Here is an 18,593-nt window from a genome sequence, read left to right as displayed (position 1 = left end):
TATATAGTTACAGATTCCTTATATATTCCTTCCCCTTTTTGCTGCTTCTCTATCTACCCTTACAGGCTCCTCCAAAGAAGAAAAGCAAAATACATACATAGCTGTATTCAGAACCCATAAAAAACTCACAAACACATCACATTTTACTGGTTTCCAGTAGCATGTATTTCTTGTTTTCCTTTTTACAAGAATTACAGAGGAGGAAGAGGCTCAGCTAAACTTTTATAGCCAGGCAAGTGCAGGGAAGAATCTCAGAACCTGAGATACACGGAAAGGCATGGAGTCACAGGACTGCAGGAACATTGATGTTGGAGGGGCTTTGGGAGGCATCTAGTGCAACCTCCTGCTCCATGGGGTCAGGGCACTCTCCATTCTGGTCCCGTAAACATCAGTGGTGAAAAGTACCAGTGGTGTTTCTGGGCAGACTGCTCCAATGCTTAATTAATCTGACAAAAGAGTCAATAATTAAGTAAATATCAATGGGGACATGCTGACACGTGATATCAGAGCAGCTGCTATGTGTGTGGCTACACTCTTAAGGGGAACCATTCCAGTCTTCTTACAGTATGTTTTTAACTCATAGACATGTGCACAGAGGTCAGATTTTAATGTATTACCAGGGCTAACTTGTCATTGGTACTGAATTATATTCTTGCTGTAGTTGGAAGGGATGTATTTCACCTAAGCTTGTCCATTCTACCTGTAAGAGCTAAAGTCAGAAAGCTTTATTACTGTGTTGGGAAGTAATAAAGGTGTATAGAGCAACAGAGAAATTATTGGTGTGTAACCCTGACATTTGTAGCTGTGTTTTTTCCAGAATTCCCCACCCCAGCCAGAAAAAATCAGGTTGAGCCAACATGGGGCTCCCACACCCATGCCTGCAGCCTGGACAGTACATGAAACAACTCTGCCAGCATGCAGCACCTCTGTAAAAACACCAGGTTTTGTGAAAACTGTTTTGCATTGCTGGGGTAGATTGCAAAATTTGCAACAGGTTGTCAGTGAAAACTGAAACACGTTGTTATGCAAAGGCACTGCTGAAACCCAGAACAAAGTGAAAGAAGCCAAGCACAAGTTCCTTGTGCTTGTACAACTTGGTGGATGTAGGAAGGCACAGGCTGGCCTGGAGGTGTAGAAGACCAGTGTTACAGTCAGCAGTGTCTGTTTCCAGACGGTGAATTCTGTTCATCTAGGACCCTTCGCTGCTGGTGGGGAAGTCTTTCCAGACACTGGGAAAATACTCAAAATCTGGAGACAACTGTGTGGTGTTACATCATCACAGCCCCTGTTTCTTACTGGACTTGAACAATATCTTGAAGGTAATGAGTCTTCTTTCCCATTTCTGTGATGTTTCTCTTCCCATTATCTCCCTTTTCCTTTCTATTGCTAATTATCCTTTTTTTTTTTTTTTTGAGCATTTCTAATAACTAGTGTTATTCTGAAAGCCCAAACAATTTATCCTGAACTTCTCAATAAAGAGGTATGGATGTAGTATGTTTGTTTCATTTTGTTGGTTTTGTTGTGGTTTTAGTTTGCTTGGGTTTTTTTTTCCTATTCTTAAAGTGACTTCTGAGCACTCACAGTCGTGATGAAATGCAGGAAAATATGGACGTCACATATTGTAAAGTTTTCTAACCTTGAGGGCAAACAAAAAGTATTCAAAGCTAACTGCACTTAAACCTCATTATTTTTAAGCCGATCTCATGCTACTTTGTAGTCTGCTTCACTGTATTTTAATGCCAGGTACTGCAGTAACTAGCTAAAAAGAGCACTCATCCAGGGGTGTGGAAAAGAATATGCCAGCCAGATGTCGTCCCAGGCCAGAAAATGAAGCAGCACAGCAGGGAAAACAGGCTCCAGGTCTGACCTGCCTGGTGCAGTGCCTGCTGGGCACTGTGCCAGAAAACAGCCTGAAGCAGTTTTCCCAGTTCTCACTCCTGTTCCCTCCTTTTTTCAGCATGTTAGATGGTTAGCATCAACGAGAGACCTTTTTAAGCAAAGGGATTTATTGAATACAACAGGAAGCAAAGGGAAATGACTTTCCAAAAGAACAAGGGAGGAGAAATATTTATGAAGACAGAGTACTCCAGAGCCCCTGTACAGCCCAGACCAAGATTAATATTTTGCACACCATGTTGTTAGATGAGAAGCCCAGGGATACCTCCAAGCCCCCCAATCCCTCCAGTGTCAAGTGAAGGTCCAGTCAAAGACATTGATATGTGCCCTTTTGTAAAGGTTTTGGGGTCGTCACAGAAGGAAGAGACAGAGAACCAGAAGGGCTGAAGCACCACGACCCAGGACTTCACTGCCTGACTTAAGGACCAGACATGTTACCAGAAAAAACTCTACTTGTATGCTACAGCTGTGAGAGATCAGTAGGATCCTTTTCTTGGGACCGGTCAGAAAGTTTAACTCGGAGGAGATCAGCAGATGCATTACTCAAACCAGGTACAATTTCTGTCTCCACACATGTCCAGCCACGTGGCTTGGTGATCCTGGCTCTTTTCTTGTGGCAGGGATTAGTCCACCCTGTGTCCAGGCCAGCTCCATCAGAACTACCACTTGTCCCAGTATCCCAGTTATGTCCCCTTTACGAGACAGAAGCAGAAATTTGTCTGCTGGCCTCAAGACTTCATCAGCTTCATCAAAGCATATTTGATGCTCAGCCATATTTTTACCTGGGCTATCCAACATGTTAAAATCGGAGCTGAATCACTAAGAATGTGGTGCCATGGCTGGTTCATGTCAGTCTAAGCATGAGCTGCTATCAAGAGGAGCAGCCCTGCCCTCCCCTGCACGCTCCCATCACCTCTCCAGTGTCAATACCGGTGCTCATCTGTGTGCACAGTCAGCTGCACCACTGAGCTGGTTCAACCCACTCTATGGCCACATGATTATCAGTGCCAAAATGCATTGAGGAGCACCAGCTTGGGGACTGAAAGGGAAGTCTGTAGTGGATTGACATATCTTGTTCAAGCACCCTACACAATGACTGTGTGTGCAGAGTAAGTCTGGTGCATCCTGATCCCTTTGGTGACACTGTGCATACACTGGACAACCCACTCAGCACTCACACACGTGGTCCAAAACACCTCACATGTGTCAGTCATAAAGGACACTTGCTGTGAAGTCCATCTCTGTGTGACCACCAAGACCACTGAATATGCACAGACGGTCCTGGACAAGTCTGACCACTCAGCAGGATGTGCTGGATGTGCCCATTGCTCCCTAGGCACGGCAGGATCTCTCATTTATCTCTGGGAAGGGCAGCTCCTCCTAGGACAACACCACCTCCACCCATGATTCTGCCTGCAAATTCCCAGATTTCCCACCTGTAGTTGACTGTCCATTCTCAGGGCTGTCCTGAAAGCAATTGCTGTGGCATCAGGTGACTCAGATACAGGGGAGTCAGCTGTAAATGCTACCCAAGATAGGGAAGAGAGATGACTTTGACTACAGAGGTTTTTCATCTGACAACAAAGCCTTCCATATATTTGGAAGTTGAAGCTACTCAGATAAATATGACAAAAATGTGTAAGTAGGAGGGTCGTTCATTTTTAGCACAGAGCAAGCTGCCTCCATTTCAAGGCAATATTTGGCCTTGATCGAGGCATTTCTGAGTGCACTGGTATCTGTACAGAGACTGTGTATCACTGTAAGATAAACAAAATTGCCCAATTAAAATTTATAAAGAAATGACATTTATTATGCCACCGAAATATCGGTTTCAAACGCCACGATCGAGAAAAACAGCACGGAGCCCGGGGTCGGAGCTGGGTGAACACGCATAGATCTGATCTCTATCGCACCAGACCTCCCAAGTTCACGGATGCTACTTCGGCTGGTCTCTTCTTACACAGTTTTTGGGCAGAGTCCGAATTAATTCTATTCTTCTCGTATTCATGAAGTTTTCTTGTCCCGGAGTTGGGCTGCACAAAGCCTTTCCTGGGTCTGATGAATTGTCCATCCTGGGTGATGAGTGGGCCATTTCTGCTGATGGATGGGCCATCTCTGGTTCCTGGAACAGTTATTTTTAGTTCCCGGAATGTCCGATTCCTTATCAGATGCGATGTAGATATTAGAGTGTGGTGATCAAGTCGTCATGGTGCAAATGTCCCGGTGATAAGATCCAACCCCACCTAGGTGGAATCCTCACTTCTTGTGAAAGAAATACTTTTAGTGTTGTGAAATTTTTCTCTCAGCCAGGCTGGTGCAGGGATTTAGAAACTCGGTCTCTGTAGGGTCTAATTACATTTCAGTTTTATATATAATAGCACGAATTACATATTTTATTTATAACAATTCCCCCCCTTTTTAGATGGAAACATTAATTCGTGCTACCTTTTGTTACTTAAAAATAGAAATACTATTATCCAATACTACAAATATAAAGGTATGAAAATTCAAACAAAAGAATTCTTTTTAGTTATAGCTATTTAGTTTTTCTTGTAACTCTAGCTTTTCCTGTCCTAGGTTAGCAAGCATAGTCCCGGAAGGGACGTCCTTGCTAAGGGGTGCTTACAGTTTCTTCTGGGAACTGATAGAACCTATCAGCTGGCCAGTTTGAATATGGACAACTCTCTAAGCCACTTAAAGTTGTGACCACCTCTGTGATCCACATTTAAGAATAGGCAAACTCCCCCTCCAAGCTCTCTCTCGTTTCCGGTGCTGGCACAGGTGGCTGCGGGCCCCGTGTGGGGGCCAGCGGGCCTGGCCAGGCCCTGCTTGGGCCAGGCCGGGCCGGGCCACGGCCATCCTGGAGCCATGGACCTGTTCCAGCCGTGGAACCCCCCCCACTGCCTTGCCGTGGGCAGCCGGAGCAGCTCGGCTCTCCACCCTCTCCACTGCGATAAGAAAAATTCTACATTCCAGCTGCAAAGCTGCAAGGCCAAGGTGAGATTAACCCTTTTTATTGCTGTGAAGAGCTGAAAACCTGAGGGAAGAGAGAGAGGAGATGCTTAAAGCTGAAATTCTGTTGTGAAGCTATGATATATCAGAGTATCCTGTTGTAATTTCATGAAGATCTGGGGGGTGGAGTGTTCAACTCGTAAGCAAAAGCACCTGTGCTGAGATAGGCAGGTGCTGACGCAGCTGTAATTTCATGAGAAGTCTGGACAGGGAGAGATGAACCAGATGAGGACTTTTGCTCCAAATGGGAAAAGAGAAAACCTCAGTTCCTAGAGATGCTCCCAGAGATAGTCCTAACGATGAAGATCATGAAGACCCTTTGCTCCCAGGGAAGGAGAAGGGCCTCTGTTTTTGTTTCTGAACGGCTCAACCTTAAAACTGTACCCCAAAAAGCTTTCAAGAGTGGACCCTCGAAAGCAGTTGCGGGAAAAGCTGCAAGTCGGGGGAAAGGACTCACACGCAGGCAGAGAGACTCCTCTTCCTAAATGGACTGAACAATATTTGGAAGTGGGCGGCTGTCTCGTTGTGATAATGTTTTCATAGCATGAGCAAGAAGAGACTCCTCTTCCTAAATGGACTGAACAATATTTGGAAGTGGGCGGCTGTCTCGTTGTGATAATGTTTTCATAGCATGAGCAAGAAGAGACTCCTCTTCCTAAATGGACTGAACAATATTTGGAAGTGGGCGGCTGTCTCGTTGTGATAATGTTTTCATAGCATGAGCAAGAAGAGACTTCTCTTTCTAAATGGACTGAACAAGGTTATTATGGAAGTGGTAAACAGACTGAACATCTTAAGGGTTGTCTTTTTACATTGTCAGTGGGAGAAGGGAGGAAGGTGGGGGGAGGAGGAGAGTTCTGAAGGTGGTATAATTTTTTTTTTTCCCTCTTTTAGGTCTGTTAATAAACTTCTTTATATTCTTTCAAGTTTGGTGCCTGCTTTGCATTTCTCCTAATTCTTATCTCACAGCAGATAAACAGTAATGAGTATTTTGGACCAAACCACTACACTAAATTGGTGTTTCTGCCCGGTTACAAACCGAACCCGCGACAATATAATAGCACGAATTACATATTTTATTTATAACAATTCCCCCCCTTTTTAGATGGAAACATTAATTTGTGCTACCTTTTGTTACTTAAAAATAGAAATACTATTATCAAATACTACAAATATAAAGGTATGAAAATTCAAACAAAAGAATTCTTTTTAGTTATAGCTATTTAGTTTTTCTTGTAACTCTAGCTTTTCCTCCTTAATCTGCTTCTCAAACTTCATCAGAACCTCAGCAGCTTTACTATTTGCTTCTCCTTCTTTTAATTCCATGATTTTAGAGATTTTATTGTTTTTGCCTAATCCTCCAGCAGCTAGTTCCAGGTCCATGGGCATCGCAGCTATTTGCATACCTTGCACTACTGAGTGTATTAATCTGATAAAACATGGTATCATGCAGGGTATGAATATCACCCCGGCCACTGAACAAAGTATGAAGAATGCTGCTTTCTTCCACCATGTACCATCAAATAATTGTTCCCACCAAGATGCTTGTAAGATGGAATTCCATTTTTGGACTGGAACATGTGCCACCTTTTTGATCTCAGCTGCGAGGTCCCTGATGGTCTCTCCATAGTCATCAATTTCTATGCAGCATTCTGATTCATTGAACTCCCCACAGACTCCCCCTTCCTCAGCTAACAAATAGTCTAATGCAATTCGGTTCTGGTATACAAAGGCCCGCATCTGAGAATGTTGTTTAGCTAACAGTTCTAGTGCATCCGAGGTATGATTTCAAACCACTTCTACTACAGCTTGGAGCCTTATGAGCCGACTGAGTAAATAGACAGGGGTTCTATACCCCCAGCTCCCATCCTGTGCCCAAGTTGCTGGGCCATAATACTGGATTATTCTTTCTGCAGGCCATTCTTCTTCACCCCATTTTTGACTCCCACCTGCTACAGGTAGTGTTTTCTTTATCCCCCTTTTCTTTCGGCTTAAGGTTTCGTATAGAGGGGCTCCTAACAGGCCACTTTCTGATCTGGGGAGTGTAAAGAAAGAAGGTCGAATCATACCTAGAGTGCATGAACCTTTCCATTTGCTGGGCAGTTTGCTGTATGCCTTTTTGCCACATATCCAGTATATACCATCAGGGGCTTTCCATTTTATTCTCGTATTTGCTGGTTCTCTCCACTATTCTTTTAAGTCCTCTAAGGATTGGTAAGGGTTAGCTCCAGATTGCTTGTTCCAGCAAAGGTTAACTCGACTATTCCAATCACAGTTTGCTTTTCTTTCTTGACTCCAATATCCTGCAGGGGGTTCTGGTTGCCAGATTTTACTTTTGTTATTTGAATATATTGCTAGGGTGGATATACACGGAATGTATCCCACAACCTCAGTATATTCACTTCCTTCCCTGCTGATGCAAATTATTCCTATTACTCGTGGGTCTAGAATCCAACCTTCAGGCCTCTGTGTAGTCATTGAGAACTGATTTTTATCTCTTTTTAGAAGTTGTTCTGGAGCTAAGCCTTCACCCTTCCAAGGCCATTTTTCTGCTGATTTCAGCCCCCCACATATCCAACAGCTGCATAAACCTAACTCAGTAGCGATTTCTTGCATTAAGTCTATGAACAAGTTAGTGTTAGGGGCTGGCCATTCCCAATCATTATACTGCTTTTCTAGCAGGTCGTATTGTTTGCTTAATGCCAATAGTCTCTCTTGTTCTATTCTCTTTTTTCTTATTTCTGATTCTTGTCTCTTGAGGTCTAATGTTACCTGTTTCATAGTGTTTTCTGGGTCCATGCCATCCTTGTTCTTAGAAAAGCAAAAGGTGTTATCATATTGCAAGCATGCCCTGTCATCATTTTCCTCAAGGAGGTCTAGTATAACTGGTTCGTTGCCGAGGGGTGATCTGTCTTCGTACCTTAAATTTTTCCCCACCCAGTAAGTTTTTCCATCCATCAAGCACATGCTTAATTTTGAATTATCATAACATAATTTGTTGATCTGGGAATAGGCTACGGAGATAGATTTTTTTCTTCCCTCCAACCCATACAGTATGATTACAGTGGTCACAGATTGAAACCGGCATTTGGTCTAGATTTCTCTTATGTCTCTTACAGTATTGGTTTCTAGTTTTGAAAGGAGGAGCTTCTGACTTCCTTTTCTTAAACCTTGCATTTCGAGATAAGCATTTAATTTTTCCTTCTAATTCACAAATTTGAAATTGAGTGCCATTCAGATCACAATGTTTGCCATTTCCCTTGCAGTTCTCTGGGCTCTGATGTGTCTCCTGTTCCTCCAGGAGGACCTGCTGACACAGTTCGCAAAGACTGTCAGCTTTTTGGCCCTCTCTGGGGGACAAACCCTCTAGTGGTGTACTATGTGTTAGGCATATGGTCAGGCTCAGAACCATCAGGAACCCCCATAGGTGTATCCCTCTGCCTTTGCCTTCGCCCACTGGAGTGCAGCCAGTGGCGAGGTAAGCCATCTTCTTGGCAGCAGGAATATTCTTCTGGAGTCCTATGGCTGGACCGAATAGCATACCTTTTCTTCTATACGTTCCACCTAGAGAGCTTTATTGTGTTTGATCTGCAAGATACTTCTGATTGTTTTTCCAGCACTCAACTGTTAGAATTTCTGCTTGTGCATCCAGTTTTCCCCTGACCCCCTATTTATATATGGCATACCACTCAGGGGAATCTAGTTCCAATTTCCCTACGTTAGTAGCAAGGGTTAAGTATTGGCTAGTCAGGTCTTGCTCCTCCTCCAAACCCTTTGTACACGGGCCTCTGGGCTTATCTCCTCTGTGACAATGAGCAACCCAAATTTCCTTACAATATTCACACTTGAAAGAGACAAAGGGATAACATTCACAACCAATTACATTACAACTTATCTGATCCCTTCCGGTCATTTGTTGGGTCTGTGAAATTTTATTTTTAAATCTCCTGGTAAAGAGGTGATCCTCCACTCAGGTGTTCCTTCCTGGACTTTGATTTTCTTCACTCGAGAAGCGTGTGTCCAGCCTTTCTCTGCCATCCGAATTGCGGCGTCTGTAGTGAGGAGGACAAGAAATGGACCCTCCCAGTGAGGAGTGAGAGGGGTTTCCTTCCATGTTTTTATAAGAACTTTGTCCCCCGGCTGTACCTTGTGGATAGCAAATCCCAGGGGGGAATGTTGTGTCACCAGCCCACATTTCCTTAACTCCTGTAAATTTTTATTGATTGCTGTCAGATAAGGATGGATTTGTCCATCCTCTATCCCAGGATGCCCTACTGGCATTCCGTGTTCATAAGGCATCCCATACAGCATCTCAAAGGGTGACAGCCCTGTCTCTGAGTGTGGCATAATTTGGATGTTTAGGAGGGCTAAGGGAAGACACTTTATCCAGGACATTTTTGTTTCTAACATTAATTTTGATAATTTTTTAGAGTTTGGTTCATTCTCTCGACCTGCCCTGAGCTTGGAGGGTGCCAACGGGTGTGATATTGCCATCGAATCCCTAGTGCCTCGGCCAATTGCTTAATAATTTTAGAGGTGAAATGTGTCCTTTGATCTGAATCTATGTAGTCTATTATACCATATTGGGGTATAATTTCTTCTAATAATATCTTTGAGATTGTCTGGGCTGTTGCCCTTAAGGTAGGGAAAGCCTCCACCCAGTGGGTTAGTTTATCAACTAATACCAACAAATTTTTTTATCTTCCAACTGTAGGAAGCTCAGTAAAATCTATTTGGATCCTTTCAAAAGGCCGATGAGCAGCAGGACGACTTCCCAGTTCTGCCTGCCGGAGTTAGCCCGGTTTTATTCTCTGGCATATCATGCACCCCTGTACCTCTTGCTTTGCTAATTCATAGATACCCTTACATCCGAAAAATTTAAAAAATTGATCTGCTAGGGCCCTTGCCCCCCAATGAGTTTGCTGGTGCAGTCTTTTTAGAATTTCTCTACTGTATTCCTTTGACAGCAGCTCCCTCCCATCCAGTAACCTCCACTTACCTTTTTCTTGTTTGGCTCCTATTTTTAGGTAGTCTTCAATCTCCTTTTTGGAGGGTCGTGGGGGCTATTCTCTGGGTTCTCCTTGCTCGACCTCTGGGGTACTTACCTTTAATAATGCTGCGTTTTTTGCTTCTTTATCAGCTAGATTATTTCCTCGGGTCCGGAACTGCATCCCAGTCTGGTGTCCCTTAACATGCACTATTGAGATCGCCTCTGGCTCCCTGACAGCTTTCAGGATCTGTTTTTATTATTTCCCCATGGATTAATCCTCTCCCTCTGGTGTTAATTAACCCTCTTTCTTCCCAAATTTCCCCAAAAGTGTGTACCACACCAAATGCATACTTGGAGTCTGTAAAAATAATTCCCCCTGTTTTCTTTTTTTTTTTTTTTCTTCCGTTAGCCAATGTCCCAGGTATTCTACCTCGGGTTCAGAGAACTGAGGTTTTGATTTGGAGACTTTTAACCCCTTGTCTCCTAAGAAATTTAACAGCCTTATAGTGGCTTTTTTTTCACATCCCTTTCTGCTGGTCCAGCCACCAGCAAGCTATTCACGCACTGAGGCAGCCTGGCTCTCCGAACAAAACCAGCTGAGCAATTGCTCAAGAGCCCGACCAAACAAGCTCGGTGAGTCCACAAACCCCTGAGGCAAGGAGGCTCACCCGAGCCGCTGCCCCCAGCAGGTTCCCAGATCCCCCCACCGAAAAGTGAAACAATCCCAGCTCTCCTCTGCCAGAGTACAAGTCCAAAAGGCACCTCTCAAGTCTACCACACTATACCAGGTATCTGAGAGGGGGTGCCACCCAGCAAAGTGCACAGATTAGGGGACCGTGGGGAACAGCACCCCAGCTATTACTTGCTTTAGTCCCTTTCTCCCTTCTATAGGAAGAGGATATTGTTTAACCCTGTGCCTCCTGAAAAATCAAGCTTACCTCCAAAGCCACCATCAAATCTCTTCCTAACAAATTGTAGTTCGCCTCTTCAATCAACAAAACATTCCCTAGGCATGTCCTGGTTTCAGATTCGAACTCTACATTTTTTAATAACCGGGACCTTAAAGGAATCCTCTTTTTCTCCGACCACCGTCGGGGTATCTTTGCTTCTTGTACATCCACTCGGCAGTCACTGAACGGTGGTTTGTTCAGCTCCCGAGTCTACAAAAAAATTAAGTTCTTGCTTTAAGGGTCCGACTTTTAATTTTATCAAGGGCTTCCTGGATCTTAAAATTGAGAAGCCTCTGACAGTACTAGACGTCCTGAAAGATTTTCTCATCTTTCATCCTTCTCCCATGAATCAACCCCTTTTTCTTCTTGTTTGCTAAATATTTGAGATCTGCTCAAACTTTGGTGTTTGCTTCTCCTTTAAGAGAAACGGCAGAAGCGTTCGTTGCCAGGGGAGCGGTGCAGGCGAGGGAGGGGCGGGGGGTAGGAGGTGAGGATCCTCTCCGGGGCTGACTCTTCCAGGAGAGGGGGGGGGATAAGCGGGAAGTGCCGCTGGAACTGGCAAGGGGACAAGCTCCTCTGATGGACACCAGAGCCCGGCGTGGACCCTCTGCACAGGTCCCCACAGCAGCCACGGCGGCAGAACTCTGCTGCTGGCTGGCCCGGCGCAGCCCGTGGGGCCGCAGCCGGGTTCAATGGAGCTGTGTCAGACAATGCAGCGGGGGCAGGGGCCGGCGGAACGGCCGCGGACATCGGGACCGGGGCCGGAGCCGAGACTGGGGCTACCACCGGGGCCGGGGCACGGGCAGGAGGCCGTAAGGGGATGCTGGGCTGCCGCCGGACCCGCAGGGGCTGGAGGGGGCGGCGGGAACACCGGGGCCACCGGCGGAGCTGCAGCCGCTGGGACAAGCGGTGGAGCCGCGGGCGGTGCCTGAGAGCCGGGACAGGCGGGACCTCGGGCTCCGGGAGCGGCGGCGCAACAGGAGCCTGGGCTCGGGGGTGGGGGGGGGGGCAATGCTTCGGGACAGTCCCCACAATGTTCCAGCCTAGGGACTATTTCTCGGGATTTCAGGTATCCCTTGTTCCTTCCCACCCCCTGATTCTTCTTGGGGTTTTCTCGGCATTTTACTCTTTTTCTGTTTCATCTTAAAGAGAGATAAAAAAATTACTTCTTACCTGGACTTTGCGCAGAGTCCTCTAAGCTCCTGAATTCGGTACCGTTTCGAATTTGTATTTAATCTGTTACCGGTATAGTAGCCCTCGCAGAGGACCGGTCTGGGGGTTTTCCTCCGGTAACTGCTCTCGAAGTTCTGACTTTTACCTGGACTAAGTATGTCCGAGACTGGGGGGCTTACCAGTCCTTGAACTCGAGAAAGGACGTACCCTTCCCCCTAGCCATCCTGCGACCGATCCCCCGAATTTCTCGATTTATTCGGGCTTGACGTGTGGAAAAGAATTAGGTTTTTCTTTGGCTTCCCCCGTGACCGACCTCTTCCCTCGCGGGAGAGAGGAATTGCGATTGTGGGGCCCACACTCGCTTTGTGACAATATCACGTCTCACACACACGCTCGGTCGCCCTCACTCAACCACGCAATACTTACGGTCCGTTTTCCTGCGTGGATTCTTCGTGCACGTAGATTTTTATGAGTGAATTACCCTGCCGCGGCTCCGGGGATCCCACCCTGGGTCCCCCCCGAGTTCCCTGAGAGCTTGTTTTATTTCCTTTTCTCGATCGAGATGCTACTTTAAATTAGGTTCGTTGATACGATTGGTCCGCGGGATCCCCTGTCCGGCCAGGCCGCTAGAAAAATTAGCAGGGCGCCTCCTGACTGAAAGAGGGGTCCGCGATACCCCAAATCGTATCACGTCGGGGTCACCATAATGTGATAAACAAAATTGCCGAATCAAAATTAATAAAGAAATGACATTTATTATGCCACCGAAATACCGGTTTCAAACGCCACGATCGAGAAAAACAGCACGGAGCCCAGGGTCGGAGCTGGGTGAACACGCATAGATCTGATCTCTATCGCACCAGACCTCCCAAGTTCACGGATGCTACTTCGGCTGGTCCCTTCTTACACAGTTTTGGGGTAGAGTCCGAATTAATTCTATTCTTCTCGTATTCATGAAGTTTTCTTGTCCCGGAGTTGGGCTGCACAAAGCCTTTCCTGGGTCTGATGAATTGTCCATCCTGGGTGATGAGTGGGCCATTTCTGCTGATGGATGGGCCATCTCTGGTTCCTGGAACAGTTATTTTTAGTTCCCGGAATGTCCGATTCCTTATCAGATGCGATGTAGATATCAGAGTGTGGTGATCAAGTCGTCATGGTGCAAATGTCCCGGTGATAAGATCCAACCCCACCTAGGTGGAATCCTCACTTCTTGTGAAAGAAATACTTTTAGTGTTGTGAAATTTTTCTCTCAGCCAGGCTGGTGCAGGGATTTAGAAACTCGGTCTCTGTAGGGTCTAATTACATTTCAGTTTTATATATAATAGCACGAATTACATATTTTATTTATAACAATAAGATCCAACCCCACCTAGGTGGAATCCTCACTTCTTGTGAGACAACTTCTTTTAGTGGTGTGAAATCTTTCTCTCAGAAAGGCTGGTGGAGGGATTTTGAAACTGTCTCTACATGGTCTGATTACATTCTAGTTTTATACATAATAGCACAAATTACATACTTTATTTATAACAACTGCATGGAAAACCCAGACACCCCTGACAGACAGGCTTTAGGAAATCTTCCTGCTGTTGTTCAAGGAGGACTTGCCCCTAGCTCTTCCCTGCGCCTCCCTGCCAGGGCTTGCTGAGCCTATCATGGGGCTCACAGAAGGGACTTTGCCACTTAGATATAAAAAGTCATGATGGTTAGAAACTGGCAATTAGGATGAGTACACAGGGTCATCTAGTGACTCCTCTGAGAGCATTAACATCAGCAGAGAAGTTGGGAAGGAGGGGAAGAGTCTCTCTCAAAAGAGTTAGGAGGGAGGAGAGGAGTCATGACTTGGGAAAAGCAACTTAAACTGAAGGAAGGGCACTTACTTGATTTAATTTACCAAAGTCCTCCAAACAACTCACAAAGCAGCCTGGCTTTCAGCTGACATAATATATGTGAAGTGAATGTAGTATAATTAACATTATTGGACTGGAAAATAAGCACTTCCAAGTTTCATTAGGCTTATAAGGAAAAGAAACCCCAATTTTAGATTAATATTCCTGAGCAAAGATAGAGTTGTGGATTCAGAGTTGATGTTTGCCATGGCAAGTTACTTATGTATAGATGCCAGTGAAATTACTTGAAGGAGGCACGGGAAGCAAACAACCTTTGGCCAAATGGGAAGTGCATGCACTGCACTGAGCACCATGCTTCCCTCAATGTGTTCTGCATGTCCTCAGTTTCCATTTTATCAAAACTTGATTGAACTCAAGGTTCACAAGAAACAAGGGAGTGAGTCCCAGCAAAAGGATATTTCCCCCTTGTTTTCCTGTGCCATACACAAGCAGGAGCAGTGAAAACAAGGAGAAACCAAGCTGCACCCTTTTGCTCTGCACAACTCCCTGAAATTTCTCCAGATAGCCAGATAAACCAGGCTACAGCAAAACACAGGTCAAGGTTAAAATGCCATCTGCTAGGATGCCGTGGAATTTGGGAACAGTCATGTTTTCACACCATCTGCTTCTTTACGATAAATTACTTTGTCACCTGGGTGTATAATAAGATGTAGAGAGAAAATGTAAGAGGAATATCCTTCTAGCCTTTACTAGTCTCACCAGAGAAGCAACAGAAGTCTTGTTTTAAAGGAAGGAAGGACAAAAAGCACTAAAAACTGCATGGGAAATGGCCCAGAACTGCAGAGGATTTGGACAAAAGGCTTTCAGGTGTGCAGGCAGAGGCCTGGCTACCTTTTTGGAGGGTGATGAAAGGAATAAGAGAAACGTGTCTTGACACACAGACCGCGTGAACCTGCTTGTGCTCCTGGGCTGCCGATGCCCCCACTCCTGGAGGCCTCAGCCTTTTCCCTTTGGTGAGAAGATGCCAAGGCATCTGCAGGGAGTATTTCAGTGCCTTGGAGGGGAATTTTTCACAGGTACCTTGTGTAGGCTCTTTGTGTGCTTGTGTGTGTGCAGGTGTGCATGTGCTCTCTGGAAGGTGGGAGAGGAGCTGCTCCCCTGGACTCTCAAGTGCTTTAGGTTTGGCCCTAGGTCAGGCCTGTAAGTTGCTCTTGTGCTGTGGTAAAGCCTGTGGGGGTCCTTTGCTGAGGTGCTGGGTTTCAGGTCAGTTCTAAGTGTTGTGCAGTTGAAGTACAGTGTTGTTCCTCGGCTAAATTGTAATTTGAACTTAGGTTACCAAGTGAAATGTTGCTAAGTTGAAATGCTATCAAGTGAAATGCTATCAAGCCTCTTGGCCACATTCTTTTTTATCCTTACCCTTTCTATTCCTTTCACACACACACATAGAGACAGATCAAATTTTCAATTTCTTTCAGTTTGGGTTGACTGGCTTTGGATTTTTGTTTGTTGCTTTTCCTCGCTGTGCCTTAAGCATTGTGTAAGTAGTAGAGTGAGGCTTGTTATGCTGTCACTTTTATAATAAACCTTTTTTTACCAATACCTTTGCCAGTGATTCTTTAAGCGATCTCAAACACTCCTTGGTAACTTGTCTCTTTAGCAGCCCAAAAAGCCTTGAGAAGTTGCTATGGGGCCTATTTGCCTCTCTTTGACCTCTCTGCTTTGGAGCAGGATGGATCCAAAAGTGATGTCACCATGCAGTCCCTATGACTGTGGGTGGCTGCAGGGATCTTTAGGAGCCCAGAGGGCTCTGGGAATGCAGGTGAACTCAGGGCTCTTTAGAAGCCTGTAGCCCTGTGCGATTGAGGGTGGAAGCCCTGGGAGTGCCTTTGACCCAAGTGCTCTTTAGCCATCTGGAGACCGCTGGCAGCTGTAGCGGGATGCTTTGGGCTGGCTACTTTGCCTTGGCATGTGTTCCAGGAACTTGGGCAATGTCCTATTTACAAAGCTCTCAGTGTGGATGGAGAGGGGGCACCATGTGTTGTTTTGGTGTTCAGTTTTCTTAAAACTCCTTGTCTTAGGTTGCAATGTAAGGTGTAAGCAAAAGGATGTATTGTATCACCATCTGTTAAAACCAGGTGGGGCAGTGTTCTTTATCTCTTCCATGACACGTCCCTGATAACTCCCTCCAGGGCATATGTTCTGTTAATGGGCCATCAAGGCCACACTGCATGACTCATAAAATTACACCAGCCCATTGGGAGATCCTCCACCCAGGGGGAGGAGCCAAGCATTCCTACCTGGATATAATCTGAGGTTTGGAACATCACAGCCAGCCTTTCCTTGTGGATTCCCAGAGGACAGGAGCTACATAACCACCACTGGACCTTCAGAGGAAGACCAGAGGATCCTACAGGATCACCGCTTCAACAGAACCACATCCATCACTTCAGGAGGACTGCAGCCACCATTGAATCGGACTGCTCCCACCACCCTGACGGACAGGGTATCAGGTTGTGTCCTGACTCTGTCAGTGTTTCTGCACTATTGCATTTATTTTAATTTTCCTATTCAATTGCAGTTCTGACTTGGAGTCTCTCACTGGTTTGCTTTCAAACTAGTACATGGGGGTATCTGAAGATCTCTCACCTAAACACAACATGGGAAGGAACAGCTGCCTCCTGGAGATCAGAGAGAACAGCGGCAGAAGAAACAATGAGGAATCAAAGGACGGCACAGCAAGAACGTCCCCACGCAGACCGGCAAACAGCACGGATTCGGCCCCGGAGGACATCCTGACGGTGACGATTCCCGACAAAAATCCATCGTGTCCATGCTGTGGGACCCGGGCAGACCGTGTGTTGGACTTGATTGAACACCTGAAGAGAGCCCACATGAAAAGAAAGATCTGTATTCGGTGTGCCGGCTGCGGTAAGGAGAGTCTGAACCATCACAGTATCGCTTGTCACTATCCCAAATGCAGGGGAGCCACAAAAACGGCTCCAGCAGGGGAGTGGATCTGTGAGGTATGTGGAAGGGATTTTTTGACCAAGATCGGCCTGGGACAACACGAAAGACATGCTCATCCTGTTATCAGGAGCCAGAAGAGGATTGCTGCATCCCGCCCCAAGGGCATCTCTGCCCGAGGAGCCCACAAACGAGTGTGGACAAAAGAGGAGGAACAGCTTCTGATTCAACTGGAGGTACAGTTTGGGGGAGACAAACACATCAATAAATTAATTGCAGCCCACATTCCTTCAAAAACACCTAAGCAAATAAGTGACAAAAGGAGACTGTTACACAAGGGACCAGCTGTGGGCAGGGGAAAAGAGCCAGAGATGACTCATCAATCAGAAGATGATGAGGAGCAGCTGGGGAACATGGACCCCAGCAGCAGCAATTAATACTGGAGAGTGTGACATGCAGCCTCATTCACAGTCATCGTTTGTAGATGCCACACACAAAACTTTTACAATTAAAGATATTAAGATCCCAGTATTTTGTTTTAGAGGAATCTCCTTCTTTTCCACGGCCATGACATAATTCTAACAAATGACACAAACCCATCAAATGTTATCCTTAGGATCTCTAAGCAGGAGGGACTTGACTTCTCTACACTGATGGGAAAGGTATCACAGTAGTTTGTAGAAGCAGAGAATTATGGAATCATGGAATGCTTTGGCTTGGGAGGGACCTTAAAGCCCATGCAGTGCCACCCCCTTCCATGGGCAAGGAAACCTTCCGCTAGCCCAGGTTGCTCCAAGCCCCATCCAGCCTGGCCTTGGACACTGCCAGGGATCCAGGGGCATCCACAGCTTCTCTGGGCACCCTGTGCCAGGGCCTCACCACCCTCACAGGGAGCAATTCCTTCCTAATAGCCCATCTAAACCCTCCTAAATTGCAATAGTCACCATCATTTCCTCTTGGAATTTCCCAGTTTAAATGGGAGCTATGTGAGCCTTTCAGCCCCTTTTGGAACTGGAGTCCAACAGCTCATCTCTGGAGTTTTTTCCTTTGCCTCCATAACCATGTGACTTCTCCTGTGTTTTAATGCTCTGCAATATAAAGGGGCAAATGATGGAATTCTTAACTATGCTGAAAGGGAAACCAACTTCCCAACGAGTCCGGAATTTTCACATCACACTTATCCTAAACTTAGTGCTGCACACGTCACATGTGCAACAGCCTCTGCATTTTTCGGTGGGCCCTCTCTCCTGATTTTAGAAGGGAATTCTCTGGTGAGGGTGAAATTATCAGAGTTAAGAGAAACAAAGACAATCATGCTCTTGGATTTGTTTGGAACATTTTCCACAATTCTTTACAACTTGTCATCGTTTATAAATAAATTTTATCCTGCAGTGATGCCTTCTACAATTTAACAGCTGTGCATGATGTGAAAACACACTTTTTTTAAGCTCTAGCACATCCACTGATTTCACTCTCCAGCCTGAGGAGAGTGTGGGCAGTGGGAGGAGTGGTTTCATTTGTCTTTGTTTCTTAACCTGCACGCCTGTTTTAACCGGGAAGAAATGACTTTTCCTCAGTGGAGGCTGCCTGCCTGGGATGTGGGGGAGCGAGGTGGGGCTGGGCTGGCAGTGGGTGGGCACAGCCTGAGCTCCTGGGGTGTCAGGCTCCCTGTGGTAGCAAGACACTGTCTTAGAACCTATAAATCCATTTAATCTAGCCCGGAATGACTAAGCAGCACCCCTTTGGGGTTAAGACGTGGCT

Source organism: Corvus hawaiiensis, unplaced genomic scaffold (genome assembly GCF_020740725.1).
Source record: "Corvus hawaiiensis isolate bCorHaw1 unplaced genomic scaffold, bCorHaw1.pri.cur scaffold_32_ctg1, whole genome shotgun sequence".
NCBI classification, from domain to species: domain Eukaryota; kingdom Metazoa; phylum Chordata; class Aves; order Passeriformes; family Corvidae; genus Corvus; species Corvus hawaiiensis.
Note: the sequence above shows the minus strand (reverse complement) of the source record.